We start from the raw sequence: 7257 nt of genomic DNA, 5'->3' as shown, positions 1-7257 counted from the left end.
ATCTTGCAGAATTCATTTTTAATGTCACATTTTCATAAGATGCAATGTATTGGAAAGGACTTTCAAAAAGGAGTTAGAAAATGTTGGTCCTAATCCCTGTCTGTCACTCAGGGATGAACATTAGAGATGTGCAGGCACCTGCTAGAAACCCTGGGGAGGAGGACACACAGCAGGTTTTGCCTGTGGGAAGCTCCCATCTGGAATGGAGAGGCACCTAGGATGATGTGGCCCTATGTGAAGTGGTCAGTTCTGGGGGAGAACTGGCCACATGGTGAATGGGGAATATGGATGAGGAGCCTCATGGCTTCAGCGAAGGCCTCCAAAGAATGTGATGGCCAAGTGGAGGCTGCAGGGAGGGAGACGGAAGTGGCCTTGGGATGGAGCTGATCCCTGCAGAGACAACCATCCGCAGGGCCGAGAAGCAGTCCCAGACAGCAGTAGAGATGGAAATGACGGTTCCCGCTCCAGGACAAAGCCCACAGCCTGCCCACGGTGTGCAGGGTTGGAGCTGGCAGCACAGGAAGGAGCAGGACCCCAGGATACCTCCAGTGACATGCCCAGGCCTGTGAACTTATCCTGGGGACGTGGGCATCATCAAAGGGTTACAGGCAGAGAAACTCCCACCGTGATTTTTGTCTTAGGATTGTCACTATGACAGTGAGATGAGGGCTTTTAGACTACACAGGGACAATAGCCAGAAGGAGGACAAAAACGGAACCCTGACCCACAGCCTGCAGCATCGTGCCCAGGACACCCACCCCACATTCAAGGGAGCAGCCCAAGGAACCAGTCTGTGGCAAGAAGAGAGATGCAGGGGGCTAGACAGCCTCCCTCCTGCAATCCCTAGGGCCCCTGGCATCTGTAAAACTAGCTCTGAGTGTCCAGGACCTCATTACTGACTACTACCCTATTTAGAGTCCCCATTGCCAATCTAGTAGCTATCCCTCTCCTGGGTCTATACCCAAAGGACTTAAAAACAGCATACTATGGAGACACAGCCACATCAATGCTTATAGTAGCACAATTCGTAATAGCTAAACTGTGGAGCCAATCTAGATGCCCTTCAATAGGTGAATGGATGAAAAAACTGTGGCATATATACCCAATGGAATATTACTCAGCAATAAAAGAGAATAAAATCATGGCATTTGCAGGTAAATGGATAGAGTTGGCGAAGATAATGCTAAGTGAAGTTACCCAATCCCCAAGAAACAAATGCCAAATATTTTCTCTGCTATAAGGAGGCTGATTTATACTGGAGTTGGGAGGGGGAACATGGGAGGAATAGATGAACTCTAGACAGGGGAGATAGGTGGGAGGGCAAAAGAAGGAGCAGGGGGTTAGCAATGATGATAGAATATGATAGACATCATTATCCAAAGTACATGTATGGAGACATGAATTGGTGTGAACATACTTTACATACAAACAGAGATATGAAAAATTGTGTTCTATATGTGTAATAAGAATTGTGTTGCATTCCACTGTCATGTATTTAAAAAATGAAATCAGGGAATAGCCCGAGAAGGGCGATAGCTGGGTCAAATGGTAGTTCCATTCCCAGCTTTCCCAGGAATCTCCATACTGCTTTCCAAATTGGCTGCACCAATTTGCAGCCCCACCAGCAATGTACAAGTGTACCCTTTTCCCCACATCCTCGCCAGCACTTGTTGTTGTTTGACTTCATAATGGCTGCCAATCTTACTGGAGTGAGATGGTATCTTAGGGTGATTTTGATTTGCATTTCTCTGACTGCTAGAGATGGTGAGCATTTTTTTCATGTACTTGTTGATTGATTGCATGTCCTCCTCTGAGAAGTGGCTGTTCAGGTCCTTGGCCCATTTGTTGATTGGGTTATTTGTTATCTTATTGTTTAATTTTTTGAGTTCTTTGTATATTCTGGATATTAGGGCTCTATCTGAAGTGTGAGGGATAAAAATTTGTTCCCAGGATGTAGGCTCCCTATTTACCTCTCTTATTGTTTCTCTTGCTGAGAAAAAACTTTTTAGTTTAAGTAAGTTCCATTTGTTTATTCTTGTTATTAACTCTTGGGCTATGGGCATCCTATTAAGGAATTTGGAGCCTGACCCCACAACATGTAGATTGGAGCCAACTTTTTCTTCTATCAGGCACAGAGTCTCTGATTTGATATCAAGCTCCTTGATCCACTTTGAATTAACTTTTGTGCATGGCGAGAGAAAGGGGTTCAGCTTCATTTTGTTGCATATTGATTTCCAGTTTTCCCAGCACCATTTGTTGAAGATGCTATCCTTCCTCCATTGCATGCTTTTAGCCCCTTTATCAAATATAAGAAAGTTGTAATTTTGTGGATTGGTCTCTGTGTCCTCTGTTCTGTACCATTGGTTCACCCGCCTGTTTTGGTACCAGTACCATGCTGTTTTTGTTACTATTGCTTTGTAGTACAGTTTGAAATCTGGTATCACTATACCTCCAGATTCACACTTCCTGCTTAGAATTGCTTTTGCTATTCTGGGTCTTTTGTTTTTCCATATGAATTTCATGATTGCTTTATCTATTTCTACAAGAAATGCCATTGGGATTTTGATCGGCATCGCATTAAACCTGCAGAGAACTTTGGATAGAGCGCACTATAGGGATACTGCCACATCAATGATCATAGAAGCACAATTCACAGTAGCTAGACTGTGGAACCAACCTAGATGCCCTTCAATAGATGAATGGATAAAAAAAATGTGGCATTTATACACAATGGAGTATTACACAGCACTAAAAAATGACAAAATCATGGAATTTGCAGGGAAATGGATGGCATTAGAGCAGATTATGCTAAGTGAAGCTAGCCAATCCTTAAAAAACAAATGCCAAATGTCTTCTTTGATATAAGGAGAGCAACTAAGAACAGAGCAGGGAGGAAGAGCATGAGGAAAAGATTAACATTAAACAGAGACGAGTGGTGGGAGGGAAAGGGAGAGAGAAGGGAAATTGTATGGAAATGGAAGGAGACCCTCAATGTTACACAAAATTACATATAAGAGGTTGTGAGGGGAAAGGGGGGAAAAAAACAAGGGAGAGAATTGAACAACAGCAGAGGAGGTAGAGAGGGAAGATGGGAGGGGAGGGGAGGGGGGATAGTAGGGGATAGGAAAGGTAACAGAATACAACAGTCACTAATATGGCATTATGTAAAAATGTGAATGTGTAACCGATGTGCTTCTGCAATTTGTATTTGGGGTAAAAATGGGAGTTCATAACCCACTTGAATCAAATGTATGGAAGATGATATGTCATGGGCTTTGTAATGTTTTGAACAACCAATAAAAATAAATAAATAAAAATAAATAAAATCAATTTTAAAAATAAAAGGAAAAAAATAACTAACAAAGATCAAGCACTTAGTATGTGTCTGCTCTTTACTTGCCTCTTTACCTCTTAAAATTTTATTTATTTCTTAAAACAACCTCTGTCCAATGTCCTATGTGATGTTCATATTTTAAAATAGAGGGAACTGAGGCTTAGGAAGAAGAATAACTAGTTATTCTCACAATTTTGACAGCTAGTTAATAATGTCCATTCCCTCACTGCCAGGTATATATCCAAAGGAATTGAAATCTATATTTTGAAGGCATATCTGAAGCCCCGTGTTTACAACAGATAAGGCACAGAATCAATCTAAGCAACCTATTAGTGGATGAGTGGAGAATGAAAGCACTCATTGTCACTTTCAATGACAATGGATGAACCTGGAAGTCATTATACTAAAAAAAAAAAAATGACTTATCACATTTACCCTAATAACCTGAAGAGCTACATACTCTTACCCCACCTCCACACTGTATAACTGTAGAAACAACCAGAGAATGTGAGCAATTTGCTTAAGTTCATACATTTAGTAAATTTTGAAGTGGACATCAGAGCCTTATGTGAAACAGGATGAGCTTGTTATGCTATGATAAAATCTAAGACTTTAATGAACTAAAACAATGAAAATGTATTTCCCTTTCATGTGACATGTCCTTCTTAAGCTGAGAGCAGGGGACCGCTCTTCACGATTCTTGTTTTCAGAATCCAGAATGCCTTAGCAGGGACCATCTCTAAGCTCACTGTTGCTTATAACAGAGTGTGCAAGAAACCTTGAAACAGAAAGTTAAATTAAGTGCTGCAGCCCAGAAGTGAACCAGGTCCTGCCTGCTAACCCCTCGCTGTACAAAGTTCATCAGCTGGCCTTACTCCTGAGTCACAAGTAGATCCAGCTGCAATTACAGGAAGTGGAAGAATGTGGAAAACCCGCATGACAACTGTCTTAAGTTCTACCTACCTGGGACCTATAGCATGGTCCTTCCAATATGCCAGGAAAGACATCATAATCATTCACAGAACTAAGTCATCTATATCACATAGATAAGATTACCCCTCGAGATAGGTAGATTTAATGTATATTACAACTACTTTTTTTTCTCCTCTGAATATAAACAGTAATCTCACAACATAAAGGTCTAATTGGATCTCTGATTTTTTTCCTTTAAACTTCACTTTTTACTTTCTCAGAGAGAATATTTCATGGCCATTCTGTTATCAATTGTATTGAGTTTTTATTCTTTGAAACAAGTTATCAATAACTTAGAGGTCTGCAGAAACACCCAGAGGTCTAGCGTTTACTGAAGGGCAGGTCACGGGGTCTGAAATAGCTGGGCCCTCTGCGCAGTGCCTCACTGGCTGCTGTCAAGCTGTTGGCTGGGATACATTCTCATCTGAAGGTCTGACTGGGGAAGAATCGATATCCACCCTGTGCATGGTCCACACTCCGAGAGAATGAGAATTACATTCCACCTCAAGGGCAGAATATCTACATAAATTTACAATTGTTCTGCACAAGACACTTGTCTGTTTTTCCTGAATTTTTAAATTATCTAATCATTTTTATATCAATATAGATTCATGGCTATTTATTTTATATCCTGAATTATAATTCCATACTACTGGTTAAAATGTAGTCTTCGAACTTCATTCTAATCATGAGAAAAGCATCAGGAAAATACCAGCTGGAGATCATTTTATCCACTCTATATAAATTCAACAAGATACCTGACCAGTATTTTTTTTTAAACTGCCAAGGTCATCAAAACCAATAAAAACCTGAGAAACGGACACAACCAAGAACCACTCAAGAAGACATGGTAACTAAAAATTACTTGGGATCCTGGAAGGAAAAAAGGGATGTTGAATTGAAACTCAGGAAGTACAAAGAACGTATGGATGTCAGTTAATCTGATATATCCTAATTGGTTCATAACCATGGTAAAGGACATCCTGATGTAAGTCATTAACAACAGAGAGAACTGGGAGTGAGGTACATGGAAATTCCCTGCATTATCTTGGGGACTTACAGTGAATCCAAAGCTTCTAAAAGAAAAACATATTAAAATATAGAAAGTTATTTCTGGGTAGGTTAATTCAAATTACTTACATGTAAATACTTCTATATTTACATAAATCACCATCAATTTTCCATGTGTCAATCCTCACTATTGAAGATGGAAACTCTGAGGTCAAATACACAGCTGAAGACACCCACTTAGCAGGAGAGACTTTTATTGCTGAGTTCAAGCACAAGCCTAAAAAGGACATCAGTGGGAACAAAAGAGCTATCCAATATCTCCACACTGCATGTGCAAGAGCTAAGCGTACCCTCGCCTCCAGCACTCAGGCCAGTACCGACTGACTCTCTCTACAATTTTCTCTGCTGATTCTCTTTATTCTCTTTATACCTCCATTATTTGTTCTCAGTAGGAAGAGCTGAATGCTGACCTGTTCCATGGCATCCTAGATCCTGTAGGAAAAGCTCTTCAAGATGCCAAACTAGACAAGTCACAAATCCATGATATTGTACTGGTGGGTGGTTCAATTCATATGCCCAAGATTCTGAAGCTCAGGCAGGACCTCTTCAGTGGAAAAGAACTGATAAGGGTAGCAAGCCTGAGGAGGCTGTGCTCCTGGTACAGCTATCCAGGCAGCCTTTTTATCTGGAGATAAGCTGCAAATGTTCAAGATATGCTGCTCTTGTTTGTCATCCCTTTTTCCCTTGGTATTGGCACTGCTGGTAGAGTCATGACGGTCCTCACCAAGCGCAATACCACCCTTCCTACCAGGCAGACACACACCTCCATGACCTACTCTGACAACCAGCCTGGTGTGCTCATTCAGGTATAGGAAGGTGAGCATTTCATGCCAAGGACAACAACCAGCTTGGCAAGTTTGGACTCACAGGCATCCCTCCCTCCTGCACCCCCTGGTGTTCCTCAGATTAAAGTCTCTTTTGATACTGACATCAATAGCATCGTCAACTTCTCTGCCATAGACAAGAGTACAGGAAAAGAGAATAAGATTACCATCACTAATGACAGAGGCTGTTGCAAGGAGGACACTGAGTACATGGTGCAGGAAGCTGAAAAGTAAGCAGAGGAACCAGGTATCATACAAGAATTTGCTGGAGTCCTATGCATTCAACATGAAAGCAACAGTAGAAGATGGGAAAATTCAAGGCAAGATCAATGAAGAGGAGAAACAGAAGATTTTTTGACAAATGTAATCATCAACGGGCTGGATAAGAATCAGACTGCAGAGAAGGAAGAATCTGAACATTGGTAAAAAGAGCTGGAGAAGGTCAGCAACCCCATCATCACCATGTTGCCCCAGAGTGCAGGAGGCATGCTGGTAGGATGCCTGGGGGGGTTCCCTGGGGGGGAGCTCCTCCCTCTTGGTGATTCCTCTGGGATCACCATTGAAGAGGTTGATCAAGCCAGCCCAAGTTTAGATGCAGCACTGTTCCACAGAAAGATATGGAAGGGCCCAAATTTGTAGCAAATTCCATGGTAGTTTTAAAGTTGCTGTTATAGTAAATCACTGGGCATCTCAATACTTGAATAATATGGAACATGTGCACAGGGGAAGGAAATAGCGTTCCACTTTATAAGTACCGTATTGTAAGGGCAAAATGCAATGTCTCAAAAAAAAAAATCTATATTTAAAAATGGCAAAGATTTGCTACCTAAAACTACAATAAGATATTGTGTCACTTTGTAAATCAAATATGAACTGAGTGTCTGAGACACAAGTTCAGTGTTATGGGTGGGCTTTCATTTTTGGTTTATATAGAGGTGAAAATTAAAAATTCAGCTGAGCTTTAAACTAAATTGATTTAGATTAAAAATTCAGGTGGAGGCATAAATTGGGTAAAGTTTTCTTAAATATGAAAACAAAAATATAGGCAGCAAATGT

The 7257-nt window shown here is 41.0% G+C and overlaps 1 pseudogene; it reads left to right on the top strand.

Moving 5' to 3' along the window:
- The first annotated feature begins 377 nt into the window (after positions 1-377).
- LOC143379568 (heat shock cognate 71 kDa protein pseudogene) lies at positions 378-6840 on the top strand (annotated as a pseudogene).
- Positions 6841-7257: the final 417 nt, after the last annotated feature.

This window comes from Callospermophilus lateralis, chromosome 13 (genome assembly GCF_048772815.1).
Source record: "Callospermophilus lateralis isolate mCalLat2 chromosome 13, mCalLat2.hap1, whole genome shotgun sequence".
NCBI classification, from domain to species: Eukaryota; Metazoa; Chordata; class Mammalia; order Rodentia; family Sciuridae; genus Callospermophilus; species Callospermophilus lateralis.
This window is presented reverse-complemented; position numbering and strand designations above follow the sequence as displayed.